The sequence below is a fragment of the Propithecus coquereli genome, unplaced genomic scaffold (assembly GCF_000956105.1).
Source record: "Propithecus coquereli isolate 6110/MARCELLA unplaced genomic scaffold, Pcoq_1.0 Scaffold341, whole genome shotgun sequence".
Classification (NCBI taxonomy): Eukaryota; Metazoa; Chordata; class Mammalia; order Primates; family Indriidae; genus Propithecus; species Propithecus coquereli.
In genome coordinates, this window is record NW_012149075.1 from 1,970,353 (window position 1) to 1,979,259 (window position 8,907).

An 8,907-nucleotide genomic window follows, 5' to 3' on the forward strand; every position below is an offset into this window, starting at 1 on the left:
GGCAACCCCATCGACATCTCTCTGTGGAAGTTCAAGACCAAGAAATACTATGTCACCATCAGACACTCCAGGTCACCGTGACTTCATCAAGAACATGATCACGGGCACCTTGCAGGTACCACCAGGGTTGCCTCGCCCTGCAGTGGGGCTGGACAGTGGGTCCCAGGCCAGGTCTGAGCTGGGCCTTCCTCCCTGAGGCCAGGCAGACTGTGCTGCGCTGATTATCCCAAGTGGTGTAGGCCAGTTTGAGGCTGTCTTCTCCAAGAACGGGCAGACCCGTGGCACACACTGCTGGCCTACACGCTGGGCGTGAAGCAGCTCGTCATGGCTGTCAACAACATAGACATCACGGCGCTGCTTGCAGTAGTACATGCTTTGAGGAGACCAGCAGGGAGGTGAAGGCCTATATCAAGAAGAATGGTTACCACTCTGAGACTGTGCCCTGTGTGTCCATCTCGGGTTGCCTTGGGGACAACATGCAGGAACCCAGCAGCAAGGTGAGGGCTGACCGGGCAGGGCCAACTAAATGAGACTTTCCCACTCAAATATTTGAGCTTCTTCTAGAATATAGCACCCAGGGTTTACAGCATGCTCACAGGCCAGTCACTGTGAACAATCTCCACCCCCTTGCAATACATGCTTTGATCCCCATTTAACAGATGAACAAACAGAGGCTACTTAACACTGTACAACTAGTAAGCACAGAACTGTGCTGACCAATGTTGTAGTCACCAGTTATGTGTGGCTATTTAAACTATTAAAGTGAAATCAAATGAAATACATCCAATTCCTTAGTTGTATTAGCTACATTTCAAGTGCCCAGCAACCACATGTGGCTATCATATTGGACAGTGAATGCAGCAAGAGAATATTTACATCATTGTGGAAAGTTCTATGGGGCAGTGCTGGCAGGGTCTACAATTCTAGCCCATGCTTATAGCATCTAAGCTATCCCACCTCAGGCAGTGTGGGGACAAGATAAATGTGTCTAAGATACAGTCATTGTGATCAGGGATCCCACAATCTGGAGGGTTTGACACTCTTAGGCAAGTGTCTCCCTAACAGAGGAGTCTAGTTCTCGGACATTACTCAAAGCTCCAGAAGAAAAAAGGAAAAAAAAAAAGGTAAAAAAAATAGTTCTCAGGCCTGGGTTCAAGCCCCAACTCCATCCTTTGCCCACAGTAAAGGGGTGAGTGAGGTATTAACACTCTGGGCCTTACGACTCACTTTATGGGGTTTTGAGAATTAAAGATTTTTACATGGGCATCCGTTCATGAATACAATGGTGCTCAAAGGCTAACTGCTATTACTTACTATGTTTGCCTAAAGCCTACCTTTTCTATAACTGACTTAAGAATTCTTAGCCTTTCCTTCTATGTAGATGGCTATCTTTTTCTGATTAGAAAAGTGATGCCTATAACATCTTTACAATGAACATTTCATGCAGATATGAAGCATAAACTGCAATCCCGTGACTCATAGATAACCTAGTTCGCATGTAGTTCTTTCTAGATAGTCACAGCTGGACTCTAACTATACACGATGGTCAATAACACACTTTTAAACTTTCCTTGCTATTTAAACATGCTGAATAGTTAACGAGTGTTTCGTATCACATCTTATGGAAGTACAACAGCTAGTTTAGACATATCCGTTATTCACTGAAAATGGTGAGAAATGACTCTACACCAGACACTGGACGGAGTGCTTTACATCTACACAACCCCATGAAGAAGGCATTTTATTCCCGTACAAAATGAGAAAACAGGGACACAATGCAGTTAATTGATAGCCTAAGGTCACCAGCTTCTAGGTATATTGTTTCTAATTTTATTAAAAAACTGCCATAAACATCTTGGTAAATAAATCTTTGCCTATATCCTCAATACCTTAATTAGAATAAATTCCTAATGAAACAAAGGGTAGGCATTATTTTGGACTTTTCTGACACATACCACCCAAACGTCCTGGAGAAAGCCGAGACCGGCAGGGCAGTGCGTTCATTTCGTGGGGAAGGAGCGGGGGCGGCGGGCGCTGTCCTTGGTGCTGAGGGTGCTGCCGCCAAGGAGAAGCAGTCTGCTCTCGGACCTTCCGGTCCCCTGGGGAGGGAGAACACGGCAGATGGTGACACGTGCTGAGAAGAAAATTCTACAGTAGGGTGAAGGGACAGTGTGGGAGAGTTCCTTTACCTCAGGTAGTTGGCGGAGGGTCTTCTAAGATGGTATCAGAGCAGAAACCTGAAGCTTTAGTGCCTGTTTCCCTGTGACCTGAATATTATCACCCGTTTCAGCTAGTGACATAAGAGGATTTCATTCCTATGTCCTTCTGAGCATTTATGAGGCACCTACTATGTCCTAAATGCTAAAAGAACAAAGCGTATTAGCCTGCAGCCAGTGGACTAGATATTGGACTCGGGGTTTGCCAGCCTCATGGGCTTGTGGTGGCAGCACTGTGGGTTGGCACAGGGCCGAGTGAGCTGCCAAGTTTATCAGACCGATGGCAGAGTTCACCCCACCTCTGCCACACGGCGGGCTCGGTAGGAAGAGGCTGGTGTTTGGGTGTGGGGAGTTGGTCTCAATATCAACTTCTGACCTGGTCATTTGCCAGTCATCGGGCCTTGGGCAACCTGTTTCAGACCCTCAATTAGCCCTTCTGAAAAAGAGGGGATATTCTTTCACTTACAAGCTAGAATTATTTATATAAAAATGCTTACTCGATTTTTCAAAGCCACCTACCTGCTACCCCTCCACTCCAACAGGAGTTGAGTATTGACAGACACAGTAACTTTCTTCCTTGGGCCACTGGTTTTTGAGTTCACGAGGCAAGATGTGCTCTGTGTAGCTTCTATACTGCGTAGCTCTTGTTGTCTTCCATGGAAGGTTTCCCATGTCTGGCGCCCTCTTCCTCAACCTGCCAAAGCCTTCCCCGATGCACTTACTGCATCCTCCCATGTCTAGAGTCCTACCGAGGACAGAGAGGCTTTCATCTATAGTGCTGGCACCTTCCTCGATGCCGATGGCAGACTGAAGATTTAAAGTGTAGACGTTTACTCAAGGACCTGTGGCTGGGTGGGAGAAATTTTATACTGGGATTCTGACAGTGTGTCTGACCTAAGCCCACGTGCTGGCCCGCTCTGCTGCTGGGATGGTCTGCCTGCCCACTTAGCCCTTACCATCAACCACTGTGGTTCTTCCTGTACCTTTTCTATCCTGTATTTTCAGTTAGCTGGTAAGTCTTTGAGGGCAAAGATGATATCTCTGAGCTTTGGCCAGGATTTTTAGAGAAGTAAATATTATTTCTGCTTAAAAGGCATGAATATGATGCATTGGCATACTGAAAGTCGACCCCCGGAAGGTCTTACACTCGACAATGCTGCCCTTGGTTACAAGTTGGCTTCCTGAGAACAGTCTTGAGACCCCAAAGCACATTATTTTTTTCCCTCCACAGGAAAAAATGCATTTTATTTAATGACTGAGTACAGACATTTATACATATATATAACTGAAATCAGATTTACTCTTAACCATATGGGATACATTGTGAAATATTCTGCTCTGTGTTCTTTAATTTAAAAAAAATGCTGGTCACAATTTAGTAAACCAATTTTGCAAATCAGTAGTAGGTTACAACCATAACTGCTCTCCAGAGCATTATTAATCTAAGTGATAATTTTAGGGAAATTTATAGTCTTGCTCCTTAGAATTAGCTCATGGTAGTATTCTATGTACTTAGAGAAAAAGAGTTAACAGAGTCTTGTTACCACGTACCCAGCTTTGACATGGCACAGCTTTCAGTGTGCTTAAGTCACCACCTTCCCAGGCCCCAGAGCTGAGTGAATGACCTGCAACTGTGCAACAGGATCCTACGTCTGTACAATACATTTTATATAAGTCTTTTGTACGTGCCTTATTTCGTTCAATCCTCGCAACAACCCTGTGAGGTCGGTGGGGAAAAATATTCTCGGATTCACTTTATAGATAATGAAGTTGAGGTTCAGACAGGTTAAGTGACTTTCTCAGTCATCACCTAGTAAGTCATCAGGTAGTAAGAGGCATATAGAATAAGAACCATCGAATTTTAGGTCAAAGGCCAGGTGCAGTGGCTCACGCCTGTAATCCTAGCTCTCTGGGAGGCCGAGGTGGGCAGATTGTTTGAGCTCAGGAGTTGGAGACCAGCCTGAGCAGGAGCGAGACCCTGTCTCTACTAAAAATTGAAAGAAATTAGCTGGACAACTAAAAATATGGAAAAAAAATTAGCTGGGCATGGTGGTGCATGCCTGTAGTCCCAGCTACTCAGGAGGCTGAGGCAGAAGGATCACTTAAGCCAGGAGTTTGAGGTCGCTGTGAGCTAGGCTGACGCCCCAGCACTCTAGTCCGGGCAACAGAGTGAGACTTTGTCTGAAAAAAAAAAAAAATGACAAATTTACAAATTTTAGGTCAAGGGCTCTTTTCTCTAAACCACATGGGGTCTGATAGTATAACCTAACCTCAAATATTTTTACTACTTCATCCTCATTTTCTTATTGTTAGTTTAATTTTTTATAGGATATAACAGAAGACCTAATTCTAAATTTATCATGCCAAGTCTATGCCTCCCTACCAATGAAAACTGATGGCCACAGAACATATATTTTTTGGAAAGCACTGTGTCTTTGGCTCTAGTTCAAAGGAACATAAGCAATAGGAAAGACTCCAGCGGTCGAGGAAATGAAAGAGAACAGAGGAAGGGATATAAAATGAAATGTATTAATGGATGTTAGTCCCTTTAAGCTTTCACTTTTGTGAGGGGGGTTCAATGGAGAGCTTTAAAGCAGATGAGACTTGAAGCTTTTGAAGACGATCTAAGTCTTGATGAGGTTATTCAAACTCAGATCTTGAATGCACAATGATGGGGGGCCATGGTCTTCAAACACTCGGTACTCAACGCTCTCCCAAAGTGCTAGGATTGGAATGCCATGATACGTGATGATTCATGTTTTTGTTATGTTATGTTAAGTATGTCACCATACTTGCTGTGTGTTAACAAATCCTTCCCTTCTCTGGACCTCAGTTTTTCCATCTGTGTAATGAGCAGATAGGATGGGATCTAAGGGCTACTCAGGTTCTAGGACTCTCTGCTTCCCGAAATGTATTGGCTCAACACGGGGGGCCAATCTTGCAATGTCTGTAAGATTTAAAGTAATTGTCACCATCTGGTGGGTGCGCAGTAGGTGTCATGAGATGGCTCATGTGTGGAATCTGTCTTTACAATGGCCTGTAAGGTAGATGGTGATATTGCTGTTTCGTAGATGAGGAAGCCAAGGCTTAGCCTGTGTAAATCCCCTGAGGCCCTGGGTTAAGTGCAGGCTGACGCCTGGAACAGACCAGGCCCTCTCTGGGCTGAGCGAGCTGCATGTCTGGTGGCTTCTGCAGATCCCATGGTTCAGAGGCTGGAAGGTCACCTGGAAGGAAGGGAGTGTGGCAGGCGCAATGCTGCTAGAAGCACTGGACTCAATCATTCCCCCCCACCTGCCCTGAAGACAAGCCCCTGCGGCTGCCCCTGCAAGATGCGTACAAGATGGGGGGTGAGTCCAGGCCATGTGGGGGTGCTTGGGGTTGAGGGCCCACTGGGGTCTGGCTGCCAGCAGCCCTGGGTGCTCTGTCCCTCTAGGCATCGGCACCGTGGCCATGGGCCGGGTGGAAACAGGTTTCTTCAAGCCAGGCGTGGTGGTGACCTTTGCTCTCTGCAACGTCACCACAGCGGTCAAGTCTGGGAGATGCACCAGAAGGCCCTGCTTGAGGCCCTGCCTGGTGACAACGTGGGCTTCAACGTGAAGAACGTGTTAATAAAGGACATCAGACAAGGCAACATGGTGGGGGACAGCAAGAACGATCTGCCCTCAGAGGTGGCAAGCTTCGTCTCCCAGGTGAGACGGCCCCCAGAGGGGCATCATCCCTATGCTTCCAGGGCCACTGGGTCACTCAGAGTGGTCACTGAGCATGTTTCATGTCGGGCTCTCTACACGGTGGAGGTGGAGCCAGACTGCCTGGGAAGAATTCCGACTCTGCCACTTGTTGGCTGTGTGCCCTCGAACAAGACAATGTGCTTTCACCGGATGTGTTAGTGTCCACAGTGCAGTAAGTTTATACCTTAAAGCACTTTGCAAACCAGGTGACTTACAATCGCCTGGGAAGTGTTTCACAATATTCAGATTCCTAGGACTCTCCCCAGGAGTTCTGATTCAGTTCTGGGTAGAACCTGGGAATCTGCATGTTGGAAGCTCTCAGGTGCTTCCTTGGCCCACTGAGTCAGCACAGGAAGCCCTTTCCCAAGGCAGCATCCGGCACGTGCTTGACATCCCAGTGGATGCCGGTGTCCCCTGCAGCAATCTTGGGATCACTAAATGAGGCGATGATGTGGAAGACAACTGACCTGGGCCACCTGACAAGCTAGGCCGCTGCTGTTGCCGTAATCCCTTTCTATAAGCAGGGGAGGGGTATGCCTAATAACAGCTATGTGTTGGTGTTGGTCATGGCTCCTGCCCACTCTGCCCCATCCTAGCAGTGAAATCCTGGGTAAGTTACTCAGTCTCCTTGCTCCTCAGTCGGCCTGTGTTTTTGTGTGTTTTGTTTTCTTGGTGGAGATAATCATAATGTGTGCCACATAGGGCTGCTCTGAAAATTAAATTGGAATGCATGAGACTCACTTGCACAGAACTTGGAGTTCCCTATAAACATTCAAATGGTCACTATAATTTAAAGGTGCCTACCCCTTGGTTGGGACCACCTCCTTTGGAGGAGGCTTGGCTAATGCCCCCCTTTCTCCTCGCCCCTCCCTGGCCTCCAGGTGACCGTTCGCAGGCACCCTGGCTGCATCACTGCTGCTACTCGCCAGTTCTGGACTATCACACCGCCCACATCGCCTGCACGTTGGCAGAGCTGAGGGCGAAGATCGACCAGTGCTCAGGCAGGAAGGTGGAAGAGAACCCCAAAGCCCTGAAGTCTGGGGACTTAGTTGTCATCCAGATGATCCCGGGCAAGTCCATGTGCGTGGAGAGCTTCTCAGACCACCTGGCCACCGGGCGTGCTCTTTCCTCCTCCTGGGTCCAGGGAATCATTTGGCCAGTGTGTCACACCTGAGCCAGGCGGTAGGACCTGGTCACAAGGATCTGAGTGCCAGCTTAGAAGAGCCCAGAAAGGGAAAAGGACTTGCCTAATGTCACACAGCAAGGCAGGGCCGCTTTAGAGCTGCTACTCGAAGTGTGGTCCGTGGACCTGCAGCAGGGGCATCCCCTGGGTGTTGGGTAGCAATGTGGACTCTCGGGCTCCACTAGACTGCTGAATTCAAACCTACGTTTTAACAAGACGGGACTTTTTCCTTTCTGCTCTCTAGGACAGCGGCTTTCCAACCTGCTGGACTATCAGAATCACTGATGGAGCCTCTTAAACCCAGAGGCTCAGATCCTGGTAGATTTACCTGGTTAAGGCTGCAGCCTAGAAGTCTGTTTCTTGGACTCTGTAGGCATCTTATGCACGGTTGGGCTTGAACCACTAACCTAGAACATTCTGAACTCAAATGTATAGGGAGCAGGCACTTTATGAAATGCTTCTGTGCCAGGCTCTGTACTGGATGTTAGATATTTATGAATAAATAAAGAGAACGAGTCCTTCCGGGTCTCCCAGTTAATGGGGAAAAGGTTGAATTTACAAAGGCTGATTTTAGAGGTGGGCTAAAGAGGCTGCCTCATTAATCTTGCAGTGTTGGGTTAGATCTTCCCATCCCTGCCAAAAATATTATGAGACGCAGAGCTAGGTGCCAAAGCCTTTCCCTTGGCAACTTGAAGTCAGGGGTGCATTCAGGAACCCTCAGGATAAGCACCTGCCAGACTCCCAGTTGATTGTAAGTGAGATCCACTAGGCGGGTTATGATGGGCCTGGGGAGGTGCCAGTTGTCTGGACATCCTTCCTTTGGCAGAGTGGCAGTGCACCAAAAGGCAAGCTTTCCCTGTGACCGTTATTGATGGCAGCAGGACAGTCAGGCAGCTAAGAAAATAAGTGGTGGTGTGAGACTTCTAGGTTTTCAACCATTGCAGCCAAGAGACCTTCAACTTCTCTGCCTCACTTTTCTCACCTGTAAAATGGGTACCATAGGATCTACTGTGAATTGTTGGGAAAATTAACATGGATCGTATGTACAGCTCAAATTGTCACTCACTTGGCTCACTTGACCTCCTCTGCAAGTGTCACATAGCTCCTGCCCTGAAAAATCGTCCCCCTATTTCTCCACGTCATGTGTCCTAGGTTGCTTTGCTGTGCGTGACATAAGGCAGACAGTGGCTGTTGGGGTCATCAAGACCATGGAGAAAAAACAGCTACTGGTGGCAGAGTCACCAAGGTGGCCATGAAAGTGGCCAAGGAGTGAGTGGTGGCTGCTCAGGTAGAGCCACACCTGGGAAGTGGCTCGAGGAGAAGCCTTGAACTGTCCTTCTCTTGCCTAAAGTGTCCTAAACCTGCCCCCGCTGACATGGTTTTCTTTTGAGGCAACAGAATAAAGCACAGCAGTCTCTGTGCCTCTGCCTCCCCTGCCCTCTGTCTCAAGCATGGAGGAGGCAGGAGGGGGACTGGGAGTTCAGGTGCAAGAACCAGAGAGCTGGGGTCGCGAGGAGGAGAAGGCGTGGAGGGGAACTCTGGGGCAGGTCTGGGCCCTGGCCTGGTTCAGCAGCTCCTAGAACAAGACCAGACTCAGGGGTTACACTGCCTGACTTAAATAGTCTTAAAAGTTACTAAACTTCTGGTTGGGCGTGGTGGCTCATGCCTATAATCCTAGCACTCTGGGAGGCAGAGGCGAGAGGATTGCTTGAGCTCAGGAGTTTGAGACCAGCATGAGCAACAGCAAGACCCTGTCTCTACTAAAAATAGAAAAAATTAG

The 8,907-nt window shown here is 48.0% G+C and overlaps 1 pseudogene; it reads left to right on the forward strand.

The window, feature by feature from the left end:
• Positions 1-8,400, forward strand: LOC105815666 (annotated as a pseudogene).
• Positions 8,401-8,907: the final 507 nt, after the last annotated feature.